Source organism: Nematostella vectensis, chromosome 13 (genome assembly GCF_932526225.1).
Source record: "Nematostella vectensis chromosome 13, jaNemVect1.1, whole genome shotgun sequence".
NCBI classification, from domain to species: Eukaryota; Metazoa; Cnidaria; class Anthozoa; order Actiniaria; family Edwardsiidae; genus Nematostella; species Nematostella vectensis.
In genome coordinates this window covers 11,040,761-11,057,105 of record NC_064046.1, presented here as the reverse complement: position 1 = coordinate 11,057,105, position 16,345 = coordinate 11,040,761, and the positions used below count along the sequence as shown (strand labels likewise).

At 43.5% G+C, this 16,345-nt stretch overlaps 1 protein-coding gene and 59 non-coding genes across 60 annotated transcripts in view; all 60 read right to left on the bottom strand.

Annotated features, from left to right (window-relative positions):
• LOC5505881 (adhesion G protein-coupled receptor L2) overlaps positions 1 to 16,345 on the bottom strand; it is a 68,983-nt gene that overhangs the window by 37,870 nt on the left and 14,768 nt on the right. The gene's annotated exons all lie outside the window — the stretch shown is intronic.
• Positions 56 to 162, bottom strand: Trnai-uau. Its single transcript has 2 exons — positions 125 to 162; positions 56 to 91 (listed from the first exon to the last, which is right to left on the bottom strand). It is a non-coding gene; the product is annotated as a tRNA-Ile (tRNA).
• On the bottom strand, positions 236 to 342 carry Trnai-uau. Its single transcript has 2 exons — positions 305 to 342; positions 236 to 271 (listed from the first exon to the last, which is right to left on the bottom strand). It is a non-coding gene; the product is annotated as a tRNA-Ile (tRNA).
• Trnai-uau lies at positions 416 to 522 on the bottom strand. Its single transcript has 2 exons — positions 485 to 522; positions 416 to 451 (listed from the first exon to the last, which is right to left on the bottom strand). It is a non-coding gene; the product is annotated as a tRNA-Ile (tRNA).
• Positions 596 to 702, bottom strand: Trnak-uuu. Its single transcript has 2 exons — positions 665 to 702; positions 596 to 631 (listed from the first exon to the last, which is right to left on the bottom strand). It is a non-coding gene; the product is annotated as a tRNA-Lys (tRNA).
• Trnai-uau lies at positions 776 to 882 on the bottom strand. Its single transcript has 2 exons — positions 845 to 882; positions 776 to 811 (listed from the first exon to the last, which is right to left on the bottom strand). It is a non-coding gene; the product is annotated as a tRNA-Ile (tRNA).
• On the bottom strand, positions 1,136 to 1,242 carry Trnai-uau. Its single transcript has 2 exons — positions 1,205 to 1,242; positions 1,136 to 1,171 (listed from the first exon to the last, which is right to left on the bottom strand). It is a non-coding gene; the product is annotated as a tRNA-Ile (tRNA).
• Trnai-uau lies at positions 1,316 to 1,422 on the bottom strand. The gene is made up of 2 exons: positions 1,385 to 1,422; positions 1,316 to 1,351 (listed from the first exon to the last, which is right to left on the bottom strand). It is a non-coding gene; the product is annotated as a tRNA-Ile (tRNA).
• Positions 1,853 to 1,959, bottom strand: Trnai-uau. Its single transcript has 2 exons — positions 1,922 to 1,959; positions 1,853 to 1,888 (listed from the first exon to the last, which is right to left on the bottom strand). It is a non-coding gene; the product is annotated as a tRNA-Ile (tRNA).
• Positions 2,034 to 2,140, bottom strand: Trnai-uau. The gene is made up of 2 exons: positions 2,103 to 2,140; positions 2,034 to 2,069 (listed from the first exon to the last, which is right to left on the bottom strand). It is a non-coding gene; the product is annotated as a tRNA-Ile (tRNA).
• Trnai-uau lies at positions 2,214 to 2,320 on the bottom strand. Its single transcript has 2 exons — positions 2,283 to 2,320; positions 2,214 to 2,249 (listed from the first exon to the last, which is right to left on the bottom strand). It is a non-coding gene; the product is annotated as a tRNA-Ile (tRNA).
• Positions 2,394 to 2,500, bottom strand: Trnai-uau. The gene is made up of 2 exons: positions 2,463 to 2,500; positions 2,394 to 2,429 (listed from the first exon to the last, which is right to left on the bottom strand). It is a non-coding gene; the product is annotated as a tRNA-Ile (tRNA).
• Trnak-uuu lies at positions 2,574 to 2,680 on the bottom strand. The gene is made up of 2 exons: positions 2,643 to 2,680; positions 2,574 to 2,609 (listed from the first exon to the last, which is right to left on the bottom strand). It is a non-coding gene; the product is annotated as a tRNA-Lys (tRNA).
• On the bottom strand, positions 2,754 to 2,860 carry Trnai-uau. Its single transcript has 2 exons — positions 2,823 to 2,860; positions 2,754 to 2,789 (listed from the first exon to the last, which is right to left on the bottom strand). It is a non-coding gene; the product is annotated as a tRNA-Ile (tRNA).
• Trnai-uau lies at positions 2,934 to 3,040 on the bottom strand. The gene is made up of 2 exons: positions 3,003 to 3,040; positions 2,934 to 2,969 (listed from the first exon to the last, which is right to left on the bottom strand). It is a non-coding gene; the product is annotated as a tRNA-Ile (tRNA).
• Trnai-uau lies at positions 3,114 to 3,220 on the bottom strand. The gene is made up of 2 exons: positions 3,183 to 3,220; positions 3,114 to 3,149 (listed from the first exon to the last, which is right to left on the bottom strand). It is a non-coding gene; the product is annotated as a tRNA-Ile (tRNA).
• On the bottom strand, positions 3,294 to 3,400 carry Trnai-uau. The gene is made up of 2 exons: positions 3,363 to 3,400; positions 3,294 to 3,329 (listed from the first exon to the last, which is right to left on the bottom strand). It is a non-coding gene; the product is annotated as a tRNA-Ile (tRNA).
• Positions 3,831 to 3,937, bottom strand: Trnai-uau. Its single transcript has 2 exons — positions 3,900 to 3,937; positions 3,831 to 3,866 (listed from the first exon to the last, which is right to left on the bottom strand). It is a non-coding gene; the product is annotated as a tRNA-Ile (tRNA).
• On the bottom strand, positions 4,011 to 4,117 carry Trnai-uau. Its single transcript has 2 exons — positions 4,080 to 4,117; positions 4,011 to 4,046 (listed from the first exon to the last, which is right to left on the bottom strand). It is a non-coding gene; the product is annotated as a tRNA-Ile (tRNA).
• Positions 4,191 to 4,297, bottom strand: Trnai-uau. The gene is made up of 2 exons: positions 4,260 to 4,297; positions 4,191 to 4,226 (listed from the first exon to the last, which is right to left on the bottom strand). It is a non-coding gene; the product is annotated as a tRNA-Lys (tRNA).
• Positions 4,372 to 4,478, bottom strand: Trnai-uau. The gene is made up of 2 exons: positions 4,441 to 4,478; positions 4,372 to 4,407 (listed from the first exon to the last, which is right to left on the bottom strand). It is a non-coding gene; the product is annotated as a tRNA-Ile (tRNA).
• Positions 4,912 to 5,018, bottom strand: Trnai-uau. The gene is made up of 2 exons: positions 4,981 to 5,018; positions 4,912 to 4,947 (listed from the first exon to the last, which is right to left on the bottom strand). It is a non-coding gene; the product is annotated as a tRNA-Ile (tRNA).
• Trnai-uau lies at positions 5,092 to 5,198 on the bottom strand. Its single transcript has 2 exons — positions 5,161 to 5,198; positions 5,092 to 5,127 (listed from the first exon to the last, which is right to left on the bottom strand). It is a non-coding gene; the product is annotated as a tRNA-Ile (tRNA).
• Positions 5,272 to 5,378, bottom strand: Trnai-uau. Its single transcript has 2 exons — positions 5,341 to 5,378; positions 5,272 to 5,307 (listed from the first exon to the last, which is right to left on the bottom strand). It is a non-coding gene; the product is annotated as a tRNA-Ile (tRNA).
• On the bottom strand, positions 5,452 to 5,558 carry Trnai-uau. Its single transcript has 2 exons — positions 5,521 to 5,558; positions 5,452 to 5,487 (listed from the first exon to the last, which is right to left on the bottom strand). It is a non-coding gene; the product is annotated as a tRNA-Ile (tRNA).
• Trnak-uuu lies at positions 5,632 to 5,738 on the bottom strand. The gene is made up of 2 exons: positions 5,701 to 5,738; positions 5,632 to 5,667 (listed from the first exon to the last, which is right to left on the bottom strand). It is a non-coding gene; the product is annotated as a tRNA-Lys (tRNA).
• Trnai-uau lies at positions 5,812 to 5,918 on the bottom strand. The gene is made up of 2 exons: positions 5,881 to 5,918; positions 5,812 to 5,847 (listed from the first exon to the last, which is right to left on the bottom strand). It is a non-coding gene; the product is annotated as a tRNA-Ile (tRNA).
• Positions 5,992 to 6,098, bottom strand: Trnai-uau. The gene is made up of 2 exons: positions 6,061 to 6,098; positions 5,992 to 6,027 (listed from the first exon to the last, which is right to left on the bottom strand). It is a non-coding gene; the product is annotated as a tRNA-Ile (tRNA).
• On the bottom strand, positions 6,172 to 6,278 carry Trnai-uau. The gene is made up of 2 exons: positions 6,241 to 6,278; positions 6,172 to 6,207 (listed from the first exon to the last, which is right to left on the bottom strand). It is a non-coding gene; the product is annotated as a tRNA-Ile (tRNA).
• On the bottom strand, positions 6,889 to 6,995 carry Trnai-uau. Its single transcript has 2 exons — positions 6,958 to 6,995; positions 6,889 to 6,924 (listed from the first exon to the last, which is right to left on the bottom strand). It is a non-coding gene; the product is annotated as a tRNA-Ile (tRNA).
• Trnai-uau lies at positions 7,069 to 7,175 on the bottom strand. Its single transcript has 2 exons — positions 7,138 to 7,175; positions 7,069 to 7,104 (listed from the first exon to the last, which is right to left on the bottom strand). It is a non-coding gene; the product is annotated as a tRNA-Ile (tRNA).
• Trnai-uau lies at positions 7,249 to 7,355 on the bottom strand. Its single transcript has 2 exons — positions 7,318 to 7,355; positions 7,249 to 7,284 (listed from the first exon to the last, which is right to left on the bottom strand). It is a non-coding gene; the product is annotated as a tRNA-Ile (tRNA).
• On the bottom strand, positions 7,607 to 7,713 carry Trnai-uau. Its single transcript has 2 exons — positions 7,676 to 7,713; positions 7,607 to 7,642 (listed from the first exon to the last, which is right to left on the bottom strand). It is a non-coding gene; the product is annotated as a tRNA-Ile (tRNA).
• Positions 7,965 to 8,071, bottom strand: Trnai-uau. Its single transcript has 2 exons — positions 8,034 to 8,071; positions 7,965 to 8,000 (listed from the first exon to the last, which is right to left on the bottom strand). It is a non-coding gene; the product is annotated as a tRNA-Ile (tRNA).
• On the bottom strand, positions 8,499 to 8,605 carry Trnai-uau. The gene is made up of 2 exons: positions 8,568 to 8,605; positions 8,499 to 8,534 (listed from the first exon to the last, which is right to left on the bottom strand). It is a non-coding gene; the product is annotated as a tRNA-Ile (tRNA).
• Trnai-uau lies at positions 8,679 to 8,785 on the bottom strand. Its single transcript has 2 exons — positions 8,748 to 8,785; positions 8,679 to 8,714 (listed from the first exon to the last, which is right to left on the bottom strand). It is a non-coding gene; the product is annotated as a tRNA-Ile (tRNA).
• On the bottom strand, positions 8,859 to 8,965 carry Trnai-uau. The gene is made up of 2 exons: positions 8,928 to 8,965; positions 8,859 to 8,894 (listed from the first exon to the last, which is right to left on the bottom strand). It is a non-coding gene; the product is annotated as a tRNA-Ile (tRNA).
• On the bottom strand, positions 9,219 to 9,325 carry Trnai-uau. Its single transcript has 2 exons — positions 9,288 to 9,325; positions 9,219 to 9,254 (listed from the first exon to the last, which is right to left on the bottom strand). It is a non-coding gene; the product is annotated as a tRNA-Ile (tRNA).
• Positions 9,576 to 9,682, bottom strand: Trnai-uau. The gene is made up of 2 exons: positions 9,645 to 9,682; positions 9,576 to 9,611 (listed from the first exon to the last, which is right to left on the bottom strand). It is a non-coding gene; the product is annotated as a tRNA-Ile (tRNA).
• On the bottom strand, positions 10,115 to 10,221 carry Trnai-uau. The gene is made up of 2 exons: positions 10,184 to 10,221; positions 10,115 to 10,150 (listed from the first exon to the last, which is right to left on the bottom strand). It is a non-coding gene; the product is annotated as a tRNA-Ile (tRNA).
• On the bottom strand, positions 10,295 to 10,401 carry Trnai-uau. Its single transcript has 2 exons — positions 10,364 to 10,401; positions 10,295 to 10,330 (listed from the first exon to the last, which is right to left on the bottom strand). It is a non-coding gene; the product is annotated as a tRNA-Ile (tRNA).
• Positions 10,474 to 10,580, bottom strand: Trnai-uau. The gene is made up of 2 exons: positions 10,543 to 10,580; positions 10,474 to 10,509 (listed from the first exon to the last, which is right to left on the bottom strand). It is a non-coding gene; the product is annotated as a tRNA-Ile (tRNA).
• Positions 11,192 to 11,298, bottom strand: Trnai-uau. Its single transcript has 2 exons — positions 11,261 to 11,298; positions 11,192 to 11,227 (listed from the first exon to the last, which is right to left on the bottom strand). It is a non-coding gene; the product is annotated as a tRNA-Ile (tRNA).
• On the bottom strand, positions 11,372 to 11,478 carry Trnai-uau. The gene is made up of 2 exons: positions 11,441 to 11,478; positions 11,372 to 11,407 (listed from the first exon to the last, which is right to left on the bottom strand). It is a non-coding gene; the product is annotated as a tRNA-Ile (tRNA).
• Positions 11,551 to 11,657, bottom strand: Trnai-uau. The gene is made up of 2 exons: positions 11,620 to 11,657; positions 11,551 to 11,586 (listed from the first exon to the last, which is right to left on the bottom strand). It is a non-coding gene; the product is annotated as a tRNA-Ile (tRNA).
• On the bottom strand, positions 11,731 to 11,837 carry Trnai-uau. The gene is made up of 2 exons: positions 11,800 to 11,837; positions 11,731 to 11,766 (listed from the first exon to the last, which is right to left on the bottom strand). It is a non-coding gene; the product is annotated as a tRNA-Ile (tRNA).
• Positions 11,911 to 12,017, bottom strand: Trnai-uau. The gene is made up of 2 exons: positions 11,980 to 12,017; positions 11,911 to 11,946 (listed from the first exon to the last, which is right to left on the bottom strand). It is a non-coding gene; the product is annotated as a tRNA-Ile (tRNA).
• Positions 12,625 to 12,731, bottom strand: Trnai-uau. The gene is made up of 2 exons: positions 12,694 to 12,731; positions 12,625 to 12,660 (listed from the first exon to the last, which is right to left on the bottom strand). It is a non-coding gene; the product is annotated as a tRNA-Ile (tRNA).
• On the bottom strand, positions 12,805 to 12,911 carry Trnai-uau. The gene is made up of 2 exons: positions 12,874 to 12,911; positions 12,805 to 12,840 (listed from the first exon to the last, which is right to left on the bottom strand). It is a non-coding gene; the product is annotated as a tRNA-Ile (tRNA).
• Positions 12,985 to 13,091, bottom strand: Trnai-uau. Its single transcript has 2 exons — positions 13,054 to 13,091; positions 12,985 to 13,020 (listed from the first exon to the last, which is right to left on the bottom strand). It is a non-coding gene; the product is annotated as a tRNA-Ile (tRNA).
• Positions 13,345 to 13,451, bottom strand: Trnai-uau. The gene is made up of 2 exons: positions 13,414 to 13,451; positions 13,345 to 13,380 (listed from the first exon to the last, which is right to left on the bottom strand). It is a non-coding gene; the product is annotated as a tRNA-Ile (tRNA).
• On the bottom strand, positions 13,702 to 13,808 carry Trnai-uau. Its single transcript has 2 exons — positions 13,771 to 13,808; positions 13,702 to 13,737 (listed from the first exon to the last, which is right to left on the bottom strand). It is a non-coding gene; the product is annotated as a tRNA-Ile (tRNA).
• Trnai-uau lies at positions 14,241 to 14,347 on the bottom strand. Its single transcript has 2 exons — positions 14,310 to 14,347; positions 14,241 to 14,276 (listed from the first exon to the last, which is right to left on the bottom strand). It is a non-coding gene; the product is annotated as a tRNA-Ile (tRNA).
• Trnai-uau lies at positions 14,421 to 14,527 on the bottom strand. Its single transcript has 2 exons — positions 14,490 to 14,527; positions 14,421 to 14,456 (listed from the first exon to the last, which is right to left on the bottom strand). It is a non-coding gene; the product is annotated as a tRNA-Ile (tRNA).
• On the bottom strand, positions 14,600 to 14,706 carry Trnai-uau. Its single transcript has 2 exons — positions 14,669 to 14,706; positions 14,600 to 14,635 (listed from the first exon to the last, which is right to left on the bottom strand). It is a non-coding gene; the product is annotated as a tRNA-Ile (tRNA).
• On the bottom strand, positions 15,318 to 15,424 carry Trnai-uau. The gene is made up of 2 exons: positions 15,387 to 15,424; positions 15,318 to 15,353 (listed from the first exon to the last, which is right to left on the bottom strand). It is a non-coding gene; the product is annotated as a tRNA-Ile (tRNA).
• Trnai-uau lies at positions 15,498 to 15,604 on the bottom strand. The gene is made up of 2 exons: positions 15,567 to 15,604; positions 15,498 to 15,533 (listed from the first exon to the last, which is right to left on the bottom strand). It is a non-coding gene; the product is annotated as a tRNA-Ile (tRNA).
• On the bottom strand, positions 15,677 to 15,783 carry Trnai-uau. Its single transcript has 2 exons — positions 15,746 to 15,783; positions 15,677 to 15,712 (listed from the first exon to the last, which is right to left on the bottom strand). It is a non-coding gene; the product is annotated as a tRNA-Ile (tRNA).
• Positions 15,857 to 15,963, bottom strand: Trnai-uau. The gene is made up of 2 exons: positions 15,926 to 15,963; positions 15,857 to 15,892 (listed from the first exon to the last, which is right to left on the bottom strand). It is a non-coding gene; the product is annotated as a tRNA-Ile (tRNA).
• Positions 16,037 to 16,143, bottom strand: Trnai-uau. The gene is made up of 2 exons: positions 16,106 to 16,143; positions 16,037 to 16,072 (listed from the first exon to the last, which is right to left on the bottom strand). It is a non-coding gene; the product is annotated as a tRNA-Ile (tRNA).

Genomic DNA, 16,345 nt, shown 5'->3' with positions numbered 1-16,345 from the left:
AAGAATATCTTACATGATTAAACACTGAGATACTATTTAAGAAAAAAATAAATTGTGCTCCTGGAGAGGATCGAACTCTCGACCTTCGCATTTGATGGCGCCCACAGGACACGCCCGTACTGCCTATAAGTACGACCCGCTAACCGACTGTGCCACAGGAGCACTTAAATCAAGGATTTAAAAGAATATCTTACATGATTATACACTGAGATACTAGTTAAGAAAATAAAAATTGTGCTCCTTGAGAGGATCGAACTCTCGACCTTCGCATTTCATGGCGCACACGGGACACACCCGTACTGCCTATAAGTACGACGCGCTAACCGACTGTGCCACAGGAGCACTTACATCAAGTATTTAAAAGAATATCTTACATTATTATACACTGAGATACTATTTAAGAAAATAAAAATTGTGCTCCTGGAGAGGATCGAACTCTCGACCTTCGCATTTCATGGCGCCCACGGGACACGCCCGTACTGCCTATAAGTACGACGCGCTAACCGACTGTGCCACAGGAGCACTTACATGAAGTATTTAAAAGAATATCTTAAATTATTATACACTGAGATACTATTTAAGAAAATAAAAATTGTGCTCCTGGAGAGGATCGAACTCTCGACCTTCGCATTTCTTGGCGCCCACGGGACACGCCCGTACTGCCTAAAAGTACGACGCGCTAACCGACTGTGCCACAGGAGCACTTACATCAAGGATTTAAAAGAATATCTTACATGATTAAACACTGAGATACTATTTAAAAAAAAATAAATTGTGCTCCTGGAGAGGATCGAACTCTCGACCTTCGCATTTTATGGCGCCCGCTGGACACGCCCGTACTGCCTATAAGTACGACGCGCTAACCGACTGTGCCACAGGAGCACTTACATCAAGTATTTAAAAGAATATCTTACATTATTATACACTGAGATACTATTTAAGAAAATAAAAATTGTGCTCCTGGAGAGGATAGAACTCTCGACCTTCGCATTTCTTGGCGCCCACGGGACACGCCCGTACTGCCTATAAGTACGACGCGCTAACCGACTGTGCCACAGTAGCACTTACATCAAGGATTTAAAAGAATATCTTTCATGATTATTCACTTAGATACATTTTTAGAAAATAAAATTTGTGCTCCTGGAGAGGATAGAACTCTCGACCTTCGCATTTCATGGCGCCCGCGGGACACGCCCGTACTGCCTATAAGTACGACGCGCTAACCGACTGTGCCACAGGAGCACTTACATCAAGGATTTAAAAGAATACCTTACATGATTAAACCCTGAAATACTATTTAAGAAAAAATAAATTGTGCTCCTGGAGAGGATCGAACTCTCGACCTTCGTATTTCATGGCGCCCGCGGGACACGCCCGTACTGCCTATAAGTACGACGCGCTAACCGACTGTGCCACAGGAGCACTTAGATCAATGATTTAAAAGATAGTCTTTCATGATTATTCACTTAGATACTTTTTTAGAAAAAAAAAATTGTGCTCCTGGAGAGGATAGAACTCTCGACCTTCACATTTCATGGCGCCCACGGGACACGCCCGTACTGCCTATAAGTACGACGCGCTAACCGACGTGCCACAGGAGCACGTACATAAAGGATTTAAAAGAATATCTTACCTGATTATACACTGAGATACTATTTTAGAAAATAAAATTGTGCTTCTGGAGAGGATCGAACTCACGACCTTCGCATTTCTTGGCGCCCACTGGACACGCCCGTACTGCCTATAAGTACGACGCAATAACCGACTGAGCCACAGGAGCACTTACATCAAGGATTTAAAAGAATGTCTTTCATGATTATTCACTTAGATACTTTTTAAGAAAATAAAATTGTGCTCCTGGAGAGGATCGGACTCTCGACCTTTGCATTTCATGTCACCCACGGGACACGCCCGTACTGCCTATAAGTACGACGCGCTAACCGACTGTGCCACAGGAGCACTTACATCAAGGATTTAAAAGAATATCTTACATGATTAAACACTGAGATACTATTTAAGAAAAAAATAAATTGTGCTCCTGGAGAGGATCGAACTCTCGACCTTCGCATTTGATGGCGCCCACAGGACACGCCCGTACTGCCTATAAGTACGACCCGCTAACCGACTGTGCCACAGGAGCACTTAAATCAAGGATTTAAAAGAATATCTTACATGATTATACACTGAGATACTAGTTAAGAAAATAAAAATTGTGCTCCTTGAGAGGATCGAACTCTCGACCTTCGCATTTCATGGCGCACACGGGACACACCCGTACTGCCTATAAGTACGACGCGCTAACCGACTGTGCCAAAGGAGCACTTACATCAAGTATTTAAAAGAATATCTTACATTATTATACACTGAGATATTATTTAAGAAAATAAAAATTGTGCTCCTGGAGAGGATCGAACTCTCGACCTTCGCATTTCATGGCGCCCACGGGACACGCCCGTACTGCCTATAAGTACGACGCGCTAACCGACTGTGCCACAGGAGCACTTACATGAAGTATTTAAAAGAATATCTTACATTATTATACACTGAAATACTATTTAAGAAAATAAAAATTGTGCTCCTGGAGAGGATCGAACTCTCGACCTTCGCATTTCTTGGCGCCCACGGGACACGCCCGTACTGCCTAAAAGTACGACGCGCTAACCGACTGTGCCACAGGAGCACTTACATCAAGGATTTAAAAGAATATCTTACATGATTAAACACTGAGATACTATTTAAAAAAAAATAAATTGTGCTCCTGGAGAGGATCGAACTCTCGACCTTCGCATTTCATGGCGCCCGCGGGACACGCCCGTACTGCCTATAAGTACGACGCGCTAACCGACTGTGCCACAGGAGCACTTACATCAAGTATTTAAAAGAATATCTTACATTATTATACACTGAGATACTATTTAAGAAAATAAAAATTGTGCTCCTGGAGAGGATAGAACTCTCGACCTTCGCATTTCCAGGCGCCCACGGGACACGCCCGTACTGCCTATAAGTACGACGCGCTAACCGACTGTGCCACAGGAGCACTTACATCAAGGATTTAAAAGAATATCTTTCATGATTATTCACTTAGATACATTTTTAGAAAATAAAATTTGTGCTCCTGGAGAGGATAGAACTCTCGACCTTCGCATTTCATGGCGCCCGCGGGACACGCCCGTACTGCCTATAAGTACGACGCGCTAACCGACTGTGCCACAGGAGCACTTACATCAAGGATTTAAAAGAATACCTTACATGATTAAACCCTGAAATACTATTTAAGAAAAAATAAATTGTGCTCCTGGAGAGGATCGAACTCTCGACCTTCGTATTTCATGGCGCCCGCGGGACACGCCCGTACTGCCTATAAGTACGACGCGCTAACCGACTGTGCCACAGGAGCACTTAGATCAATGATTTAAAAGATAGTCTTTCATGATTATTCACTTAGATACTTTTTTAGAAAATAAAAATTGTGCTCCTGGAGAGGATAGAACTCTCGACCTTCACATTTCATGGCGCCCACGGGACACGCCCGTACTGCCTATAAGTACGACGCGCTAACCGACGTGCCACAGGAGCACGTACATAAAGGATTTAAAAGAATATCTTACCTGATTATACACTGAGATACTATTTTAGAAAATAAAATTGTGCTTCTGGAGAGGATCGAACTCACGACCTTCGCATTTCTTGGCGCCCACTGGACACGCCCGTACTGCCTATAAGTACGACGCGATAACCGACTGTGCCACAGGAGCACTTACATCAAGGATTTAAAAGAATGTCTTTCATGATTATTCACTTAGATACTTTTTAAGAAAATAAAATTGTGCTCCTGGAGAGGATCGGACTCTCGACCTTTGCATTTCATGTCACCCACGGGACACGCCCGTACTGCCTATAAGTACGACGCGCTAACCGACTGTGCCACAGGAGCACTTACATCAAGGATTTAAAAGAATATCTTTCATGATTATTCACTTAGATACATTTTTAGAAAATAAAATTTGTGCTCCTGGAGAGGATCGAACTCTCGACCTTCGCATTTCATGGCGCCCGCGGGACACGCCCGTACTGCCTATAAGTACGACGCGCTAACCGACTGTGCCACAGGAGAACTTACATGAAGTATTTAAAAGAATATCTTACATTATTATACACTGAGATACTATTTAAGAAAATAAAAATTGTGCTCCTGGAGAGGATCGAACTCTCGACCTTCGCATTTCTTGGCGCCCACGGGACACGCCCGTACTGCCTAAAAGTACGACGCGCTAACCGACTGTGCCACAGGAGCACTTACATCAAGGATTTAAAAGAATATCTTACATGATTAAACACTGAGATACTATTTAAGAAAAAAATAAATTGTGCTCCTGGAGAGGATCGAACTCTCGACCTTCGCATTTCATGGCGCCCGCGGGACACGCCCGTACTGCCTATAAGTACGACGCGCTAACCGACTGTGCCACAGGAGCACTTACATCAAGTATTTAAAAGAATATCTTACATTATTATACACTGAGATACTATTTAAGAAAATAAAAATTGTGCTCCTGGAGATGATCGAACGCTCGACCTTCGCATTTCTTGGCGCCCACGGGACACGCCCGTACTGCCTATAAGTACGACGCGCTAACCGACTGTGCCACAGGAGCACTTACATCAAGGATTTAAAAGAATATCTTTCATGATTATTCACTTAGATACATTTTAAGAAAATAAAATTGTGCTCCTGGAGAGGATAGGACTCTCGACCTTTGCATTTCATGTCACCCACGGGACAAGCCAGTACTGCCTATAAGTACGACGCGCTAACCGACTGTGCCACAGGAGCACTTACATCAAGGATTTTAAAGAATATCTTACATGATTAAACACTGAGATACTATTTAAGAAAAAAATAAATTGTGCTCCTGGAGAGGATCGAACTCTCGACCTTCGCATTTGATGGCGCCCACAGGACACGCCCGTACTGCCTATAAGTACGACCCGCTAACCGACTGTGCCACAGGAGCACTTAAATCAAGGATTTAAAAGAATATCTTACATGATTATACACTGAGATACTAGTTAAGAAAATAAAAATTGTGCTCCTTGAGAGGATCGAACTCTCGACCTTCGCATTTCATGGCGCACTCGGGACACACCCGTACTGCCTATAAGTACGACGCGCTAACCGACTGTGCCACAGGAGCACTTACATCAAGTATTTAAAAGAATATCTTACATTATTATACACTGAGATACTATTTAAGAAAATAAAAATTGTGCTCCTGGAGAGGATCGAACTCTCGACCTTCGCATTTCATGGCGCACACGGGACACACCCGTACTGCCTATAAGTACGACGCGCTAACCGACTGTGCCACAGGAGCACTTACATCAAGTATTTAAAAGAATATCTTACATTATTATACACTGAGATACTATTTAAGAAAATAAAAATTGTGCTCCTGGAGAGGATCGAACTCTCGACCTTCGCATTTCATGGCGCCCACGGGACACGCCCGTACTGCCTATAAGTACGACGCGCTAACCGACTGTGCCACAGGAGCACTTACATGAAGTATTTAAAAGAATATCTTACATTATTATACACTGAGATACTATTTAAGAAAATAAAAATTGTGCTCCTGGAGAGGATCGAACTCTCGACCTTCGCATTTCTTGGCGCCCACGGGACACGCCCGTACTGCCTAAAAGTACGACGCGCTAACCGACTGTGCCACAGGAGCACTTACATCAAGGATTTAAAAGAATATCTTACATGATTAAACACTGAGATACTATTTAAGAAAATAAAAATTGTGCTCCTGGAGAGGATAGAACTCTCGACCTTCGCATTTCTTGGCGCCCACGGGACATGCCCGTACTGCCTATAAGTACGACGCGCTAACCGACTGTGCCACAGGAGCACTTACATCAAGGATTTAAAAGAATATCTTTCATGATTATTCACTTAGATACATTTTTAGAAAATAAAATTTGTGCTCCTGGAGAGGATAGAACTCTCGACCTTCGCATTTCATGGCGCCCGCGGGACACGCCCGTACTGCCTATAAGTACGACGCGCTAACCGACTGTGCCACAGGAGCACTTACATCAAGGATTTAAAAGAATACCTTACATGATTAAACCCTGAAATACTATTTAAGAAAAAATAAATTGTGCTCCTGGAGAGGATCGAACTCTCGACCTTCGTATTTCATGGCGCCCGCGGGACACGCCCGTACTGCCTATAAGTACGACGCGCTAACCGACTGTGCCACAGGAGCACTTAGATCAATGATTTAAAAGATAGTCTTTCATGATTATTCACTTAGATACTTTTTTAGAAAATAAAAATTGTGCTCCTGGAGAGGATAGAACTCTCGACCTTTACATTTCATGGCGCCCACGGGACACGCCCGTACTGCCTATAAGTACGACGCGCTAACCGACGTGCCACAGGAGCACGTACATAAAGGATTTAAAAGAATATCTTACCTGATTATACACTGAGATACTATTTTAGAAAATAAAATTGTGCTTCTGGAGAGGATCGAACTCACGACTTTCGCATTTCTTGGCGCCCACTGGACACGCCCGTACTGCCTATAAGTACGACGCGATAACCGACTGTGCCACAGGAGCACTTACATCAAGGATTTAAAAGAATGTCTTTCATGATTATTCACTTAGATACTTTTTAAGAAAATAAAATTTTGCTCCTGGAGAGGATCGGACTCTCGACCTTTGCATTTCATGTCACCCACGGGACACGCCCGTACTGCCTATAAGCACGACGCGCTAACCGACTGTGCCACAGGAGCACTTACATCAAGGATTTAAAAGAATATCTTTCATGATTATTCACTTAGATACATTTTTAGAAAATAAAAATTGTGCTCCTGGAGAGGATCGAACTCTCGACCTTCGCATTTCTTGGCGCCCACGGGACACGCCCGTACTGCCTATAAGTACGACGCGCTAACCGACTGTGCCACAGGAGCACTTACATCAAGGATTTAAAAGAATATCTTTCATGATTATTCACTTAGATACATTTTTAGAAAATAAAATTTGTGCTCCTGGAGAGGATCGAACTCTCGACCTTCGCATTTCATGGCGCCCGCGGGACACGCCCGTACTGCCTATAAGTACGACGCGCTAACCGACTTTGCCACAGGAGCACTTACATCAAGGATTTAAAAGAATACCTTACATGATTAAACCCTGAGATACTATTTAAGAAAAAATAAATTGTGCTCCTGGAGAGGATAGAACTCTCGACCTTCGTATTTCATGGCGCCCGCGGGACACGCCCGTACTGCCTATAAGTACGACGCGCTAACCGACTGTGCCACAGAAGCACTTAGATCAATGATTTAAAAGATAGTCTTTCATGATTATTCACTTAGATACTTTTTTAGAAAATAAAAATTGTGCTCCTGGAGAGGATAGAACTTTCGTCCTTCGCATTTCATGGCGCCCACGGGACACGCCCGTACTGCCTATAAGTACGACGCGCTAACCGACGTGCCACAGGAGCACGTACATAAAGGATTTAAAAGAATATCTTACCTGATTATACACTGAGATACTATTTTAGAAAATAAAATTGTGCTTCTGGAGAGGATCGAACTCTCGACCTTCGCATTTCTTGGCGCCCACGGGACACGCCCGTACTGCCTATAAGTACGACGCGATAACCGACTGTGCCACAGGAGCACTTACATCAAGGATTTAAAAGAATGTCTTTCATGATTATTCACTTAGATACTTTTTAAGAAAATAAAATTGTGCTCCTGGAGAGGATCGGACTCTCGACCTTTGCATTTCATGTCACCCACGGGACAAGCCAGTACTGCCTATAAGTACGAGGCGCTAACCGACTGTGCCACAGGAGCACGTACATAAAGGATTTAAAAGAATATCTTACATTATTATAACTGAGATAATATTTTAGAAAATAAAAATTGTGCTCCTGGAGAGGATCGAACTCTCGACCTTCGCATTTCATGTCGCCCACGGGACACGCCCGTACTTCCTATAAGTACGACGCGCTAACCGACTGTGCCACAGGAGCACTTACATCAAGGATTTAAAAGAATATCTTTCATGATTATTCACTTAGATACATTTTTAGAAAATAAAATTTGTGCTCCTGGAGAGGATAGAACTCTCGACCTTTTCATGGCGCCCACGGGACACGCCCGTACTGCCTATAAGTACGACGCGCTAACCGACTGTGCCACAGGAGCACGTACATAAAGGATTTAAAAGAATATCTTACCTGATTATACACTGAGATACTATTTTAAAAAATAAAATTGTGCTCCTGGAGAGGATAGAACTTTCGACCTTCGCATTTCATGGCGCCCACGGGACACGCCCGTACTGCCTATAAGTACGACGCGCTAACCGACTGTGCCACAGGAGCACTTACATCAAGGATTTAAAAGAATGTCTTTCATGATTATTCACTTAGATACTTTTTAAGAAAATAAAATAGTTGCTCCTGGAGAGGATCGAATTCTCGACCTTCGCATTTTATGGCACCCACGGGACAAGCCAGTACTGCCTATAAGTACGACGCGCTAACCGACTGTGCCACAGGAGCACTTACATCAAGGATTTAAAAGAATATCTTTCATGATTATTCACTTAGATACATTTTTAGAAATTAAAATTTGTGCTCCTGGAGAGGATCGAACTCTCGACCTTCGCATTTCATGGCGCCCACGGGACACGCCCGTACTGCCTATAAGTACGACGCGCTAACCGACTGTGCCACAGGAGAACTTACATCAAGGATTTAAAAGAATATCTTACATGATTAAACACTGAGACACTATTTAAGTAAAAATAAATTGTGCTCCTGGAGAGGATCGGACTCTCGACCTTTGCATTTCATGTCACCCACGGGACAAGCCAGTTCTGCCTATAAGTACAAGGCGCTAACCGACTGTGCCACAGGAGCACGTACATAAAGGATTTAAAAGAATATCTTACATTATTATACACTGAGGTACTATTTAAGAAAATATAAATTGTGCTCCTGGAGAGGATCGGACTCTCGACCTTTGCATTTCATGGCACCCACGGGACAAGCCAGTACTGCCTATAAGTACGACGCGCTAACCGACTGTGCCACAGGAGAACGTACATAAAGGATTTAAAAGAATATCTTTCATGATTATTCACTTAGATACATTTTTAGAAAATAAAATTTGTGCTCCTGGAGAGGATCGAACTCTCGACCTTCGCATTTCATGGCGCCCGCGGGACACGCCCGTACTGCCTATAAGTACGACGCGCTAACCGACTGTGCCACAGGAGCACTTACATCAAGGATTTTAAAGAATATCTTACATTATTATACACTGAGGTACTATTTAAGAAAATATAAATTGTGCTCCTGGAGAGGATCGACTCGACCTTCGCATTTGATGGCGCCCACAGGACACGCCCGTACTGCCTATAAGTACGACGCGCTAACCGACTGTGCCACAGGAGCACTTACATCAAGGATTTAAAAGAATATCTTACATGATTATACACTGAGATACTAGTTAAGAAAATAAAAATTGTGCTCCTGGAGAGGATCGAACTCTCGACCTTCGCATTTCATGGCGCACCCGGGACACGCCCGTACTGCCTATAAGTACGACGCGCTAACCGACTGTGCCACAGGAGCACTTACATCAAGGATTTAAAAGAATATCTTACATGATTATACACTGAGATACTATTTAAGAAAAAATAAATTGTGCTCCTGGAGAGGATCGAACTCTCGACCTTGGCATTTCATGGCGCCCACGGGACACGCCCGTACTGCCAATAAGTACGACGCGCCAACCGACTGTGCCACAGGAGCACTTACATCAAGGATTTACAAGAATGTCTTTCATGATTATTCACTTAGATACTTTTTAAGAAAATAAAATTGTGCTCCTGGAGAGGATCGGACTCTCGACCTTTGCATTTCATGGCACCCACGGGACAAGCCAGTACTGCCTATAAGTACGACGCTCTAACCGACTGTGCCACAGGAGAACGTACATAAAGGATTTAAAAGAATATCTTTCATGATTATTCACTTAGATACATTTTTAGAAAATAAAATTTGTGCTCCTGGAGAGGATCGAACTCTCGACCTTAGCATTTCATGGCGCCCGCGGGACACGCCCGTACTGCCTATAAGTACGACGCGCTAACCGACTGTGCCACAGGAGCACTTACATCAAGGATTTAAAAGAATATCTTACATTATTATACACTGAGATACTATTTAAGAAAATAAAAATTGTGCTCCTGGAGAGGATCGAACTCTCGACCTTCGCATTTCTTGGCGCCCACGGGACACGCCCGTACTGCCTATAAGTACGACGCGCTAACCGACTGTGCCACAGGAGCACTTACATCAAGGATTTAAAAGAATGTCTTTCATGATTATTCACTTAGATACTTTTTAAGAAAATAAAATGCTGCTCCTGGAGAGGATCGAACTCTCGACCTTCGCATTTCATGGCACCCACGGGACACGCCAGTACTGCCTATAAGTACGACGCGCTAACCGACTGTGCCACAGGAGCACTTACATCAAGGATTTAAAAGAATATCTTACATGATTATACACTGAGATACTAGTTAAGAAAATAAAAATTGTGCTCCTGGAGAGGATCGAACTCTCGACCTTGGCATTTCATGGCGCCCACGGGACACGCCCGTACTGCCAATAAGTACGACGCGCCAACCGACTGTGCCACAGGAGCACTTACATCAAGGATTTACAAGAATGTCTTTCATGATTATTCACTTAGATACTTTTTAAGAAAATAAAATTGTGCTCCTGGAGAGGATCGGACTCTCGACCTTTGCATTTCATGGCACCCACGGGACAAGCCAGTACTGTCTATAAGTACGACGCGCTAACCGACTGTGCCACAGGAGAACTTACATAAAGGATTTAAAAGAATATCTTACATGATTATAACTGAGATAATATTTTAGAAAATAAAAATTGTGCTCCTGGAGAGGATCTGACTCTCGACCTTTGCATTTCATGGCACCCACGGGACAAGCCAGTACTGCCTATAAGTACGACGCGCTAACCGACTGTGCCACAGGAGCACTTACATCAAGGATTTAAAAGAATATCTTTCATGATTATTCACTTAGATACATTTTTAGAAAATAAAATTTGTGCTCCTGGAGAGGATCGAACTCTCGACCTTCGCATTTCATGGCGCCCGCGGGACACGCCCGTACTGCCTATAAGTACGACGCGCTAACCGACTGTGCCACAGGAGCACTTACATCAAGGATTTAAAAGAATATCTTACATTATTATACACTGAGATACTATTTAAGAAAATAAAAATTGTGCTCCTGGAGAGGATCGAACTCTCGACCTTCGCATTTCTTTGCGCCCACGGGACACGCCCGTACTGCCTATAAGTACGACGCGCTAACCGACTGTGCCACAGGAGCACTTACATCAAGGATTTAAAAGAATGTCTTTCATGATTATTCACTTAGATACTTTTTAAGAAAATAAAATGCTGCTCCTGGAGAGGATCGAACTCTCGACCTTCGCATTTCATGGCACCCACGGGACACGCCCGTACTGCCTATAAGTACGACGCGCTAACCGACTGTGCCACAGGAGCACTTACATCAAGGATTTAAAAGAATATCTTTCATGATTATTCACTTAGATACATTTTTAGAAAATAAAATTTGTGCTCCTGGAGAGGATCGAACTCTCGACCTTCGCATTTCATGGCGCCCGCAGGACACGCCCGTACTGCCTATAAGTACGACGCGCTAACCGACTGTGCCACAGGAGCACTTACATCAAGGATTTAAAAGAATATCTTACATTATTTTACACTGAGATACTATTTAAGAAAATAAAAATTGTGCTCCTGGAGAGGATCGAACTCTCGACCTTCGCATTTGATGGCGCCCACAGGACACGCCCGTACTGCCTATAAGTACGACGCGCTAACCGACTGTGCCACAGGAGCACTTACATCAAGGATTTAAAAGAATATCTTACATTATTATACGCTGAGATCTTATTTAAGAAAATAAAAATTGTGCTCCTGGAGAGGATCGAACTCTCGACCTTGGCATTTCATGGCGCCCACGGGACACGCCCGTACTGCCTATAAGTACGACGCCCCAACCGACTGTGCCACAGGAGTACTTACATCAAAGATTTACAAGAATGTCTTTCATGATTATTCACTTAGATACATTTTTAGAAAATAAAATTTGTGCTCCTGGAGAGGATAGAACTCTCGACCTTTTCATGGCGCCCACGGGACACGCCCGTACTGCCTATAAGTACGACGCGCTAACCGACTGTGCCACAGGAGCACGTACATAAAGGATTTAAAAGAATATCTTACCTGATTATACACTGAGATACTATTTTAAAAAATAAAATTGTGCTCCTGGAGAGGATAGAACTTTCGACCTTCGCATTTCATGGCGCCCACGGGACACGCCCGTACTGCCTATAAGTACGACGCGCTAACCGACTGTGCCACAGGAGCACTTACATCAAGGATTTAAAAGAATGTCTTTCATGATTATTCACTTAGATACTTTTTAAGAAAATAAAATAGTTGCTCCTGGAGAGGATCGAATTCTCGACCTTCGCATTTTATGGCACCCACGGGACAAGCCAGTACTGCCTATAAGTACGACGCGCTAACCGACTGTGCCACAGGAGCACTTACATCAAGGATTTAAAAGAATATCTTTCATGATTATTCACTTAGATACATTTTTAGAAATTAAAATTTGTGCTCCTGGAGAGGATCGAACTCTCGACCTTCGCATTTCATGGCGCCCACGGGACACGCCCGTACTGCCTATAAGTACGACGCGCTAACCGACTGTGCCACAGGAGAACTTACATCAAGGATTTAAAAGAATATCTTACATGATTAAACACTGAGACACTATTTAAGTAAAAATAAATTGTGCTCCTGGAGAGGATCGGACTCTCGACCTTTGCATTTCATGTCACCCACGGGACAAGCCAGTTCTGCCTATAAGTACAAGGCGCTAACCGACTGTGCCACAGGAGCACGTACATAAAGGATTTAAAAGAATATCTTACATTATTATACACTGAGGTACTATTTAAGAAAATATAAATTGTGCTCCTGGAGAGGATCGGACTCTCGACCTTTGCATTTCATGGCACCCACGGGACAAGCCAGTACTGCCTATAAGTACGACGCGCTAACCGACTGTGCCACAGGAGAACGTACATAAAGGATTTAAAAGAATATCTTTCATGATTATTCACTTAGATACATTTTTAGAAAATAAAATTTGTGCTCCTGGAGAGGATCGAACTCTCGACCTTCGCATTTCATGGCGCCCGCGGGACACGCCCGTACTGCCTATAAGTACGACGCGCTAACCGACTGTGCCACAGGAGCACTTACATCAAGGATTTTAAAGAATATCTTACATTATTATACACTGAGGTACTATTTAAGAAAATATAAATTGTGCTCCTGGAGAGGATCGACTCGACCTTCGCATTTGATGGCGCCCACAGGACACGCCCGTACTGCCTATAAGTACGACGCGCTAACCGACTGTGCCACAGGAGCACTTACATCAAGGATTTAAAAGAATATCTTACATGATTATACACTGAGATACTAGTTAAGAAAATAAAAATTGTGCTCCTGGAGAGGATCGAACTCTCGACCTTCGCATTTCATGGCGCACCCGGGACACGCCCGTACTGCCTATAAGTACGACGCGCTAACCGACTGTGCCACAGGAGCACTTACATCAAGGATTTAAAAGAATATCTTACATGATTATACACTGAGATACTATTTAAGAAAAAATAAATTGTGCTCCTGGAGAGGATCGAACTCTCGACCTTGGCATTTCATGGCGCCCACGGGACACGCCCGTACTGCCAATAAGTACGACGCGCCAACCGACTGTGCCACAGGAGCACTTACATCAAGGATTTACAAGAATGTCTTTCATGATTATTCACTTAGATACTTTTTAAGAAAATAAAATTGTGCTCCTGGAGAGGATCGGACTCTCGACCTTTGCATTTCATGGCACCCACGGGACAAGCCAGTACTGCCTATAAGTACGACGCTCTAACCGACTGTGCCACAGGAGAACGTACATAAAGGATTTAAAAGAATATCTTTCATGATTATTCACTTAGATACATTTTTAGAAAATAAAATTTGTGCTCCTGGAGAGGATCGAACTCTCGACCTTAGCATTTCATGGCGCCCGCGGGACACGCCCGTACTGCCTATAAGTACGACGCGCTAACCGACTGTGCCACAGGAGCACTTACATCAAGGATTTAAAAGAATATCTTACATTATTATACACTGAGATACTATTTAAGAAAATAAAAATTGTGCTCCTGGAGAGGATCGAACTCTCGACCTTCGCATTTCTTGGCGCCCACGGGACACGCCCGTACTGCCTATAAGTACGACGCGCTAACCGACTGTGCCACAGGAGCACTTACATCAAGGATTTAAAAGAATGTCTTTCATGATTATTCACTTAGATACTTTTTAAGAAAATAAAATGCTGCTCCTGGAGAGGATCGAACTCTCGACCTTCGCATTTCATGGCACCCACGGGACACGCCAGTACTGCCTATAAGTACGACGCGCTAACCGACTGTGCCACAGGAGCACTTACATCAAGGATTTAAAAGAATATCTTACATGATTATACACTGAGATACTAGTTAAGAAAATAAAAATTGTGCTCCTGGAGAGGATCGAACTCTCGACCTTGGCATTTCATGGCGCCCACGGGACACGCCCGTACTGCCAATAAGTACGACGCGCCAACCGACTGTGCCACAGGAGCACTTACATCAAGGATTTACAAGAATGTCTTTCATGATTATTCACTTAGATACTTTTTAAGAAAATAAAATTGTGCTCCTGGAGAGGATCGGACTCTCGACCTTTGCATTTCATGGCACCCACGGGACAAGCCAGTACTGTCTATAAGTACGACGCGCTAACCGACTGTGCCACAGGAGAACTTACATAAAGGATTTAAAAGAATATCTTACATGATTATAACTGAGATAATATTTTAGAAAATAAAAATTGTGCTCCTGGAGAGGATCTGACTCTCGACCTTTGCATTTCATGGCACCCACGGGACAAGCCAGTACTGCCTATAAGTACGACGCGCTAACCGACTGTGCCACAGGAGCACTTACATCAAGGATTTAAAAGAATATCTTTCATGATTATTCACTTAGATACATTTTTAGAAAATAAAATTTGTGCTCCTGGAGAGGATCGAACTCTCGACCTTCGCATTTCATGGCGCCCGCGGGACACGCCCGTACTGCCTATAAGTACGACGCGCTAACCGACTGTGCCACAGGAGCACTTACATCAAGGATTTAAAAGAATATCTTACATTATTATACACTGAGATACTATTTAAGAAAATAAAAATTGTGCTCCTGGAGAGGATCGAACTCTCGACCTTCGCATTTCTTTGCGCCCACGGGACACGCCCGTACTGCCTATAAGTACGACGCGCTAACCGACTGTGCCACAGGAGCACTTACATCAAGGATTTAAAAGAATGTCTTTCATGATTATTCACTTAGATACTTTTTAAGAAAATAAAATGCTGCTCCTGGAGAGGATCGAACTCTCGACCTTCGCATTTCATGGCACCCACGGGACACGCCCGTACTGCCTATAAGTACGACGCGCTAACCGACTGTGCCACAGGAGCACTTACATCAAGGATTTAAAAGAATATCTTTCATGATTATTCACTTAGATACATTTTTAGAAAATAAAATTTGTGCTCCTGGAGAGGATCGAACTCTCGACCTTCGCATTTCATGGCGCCCGCAGGACACGCCCGTACTGCCTATAAGTACGACGCGCTAACCGACTGTGCCACAGGAGCACTTACATCAAGGATTTAAAAGAATATCTTACATTATTTTACACTGAGATACTATTTAAGAAAATAAAAATTGTGCTCCTGGAGAGGATCGAACTCTCGACCTTCGCATTTGATGGCGCCCACAGGACACGCCCGTACTGCCTATAAGTACGACGCGCTAACCGACTGTGCCACAGGAGCACTTACATCAAGGATTTAAAAGAATATCTTACATTATTATACGCTGAGATCTTATTTAAGAAAATAAAAATTGTGCTCCTGGAGAGGATCGAACTCTCGACCTTGGCATTTCATGGCGCCCACGGGACACGCCCGTACTGCCTATAAGTACGACGCCCCAACCGACTGTGCCACAGGAGTACTTACATCAAAGATTTACAAG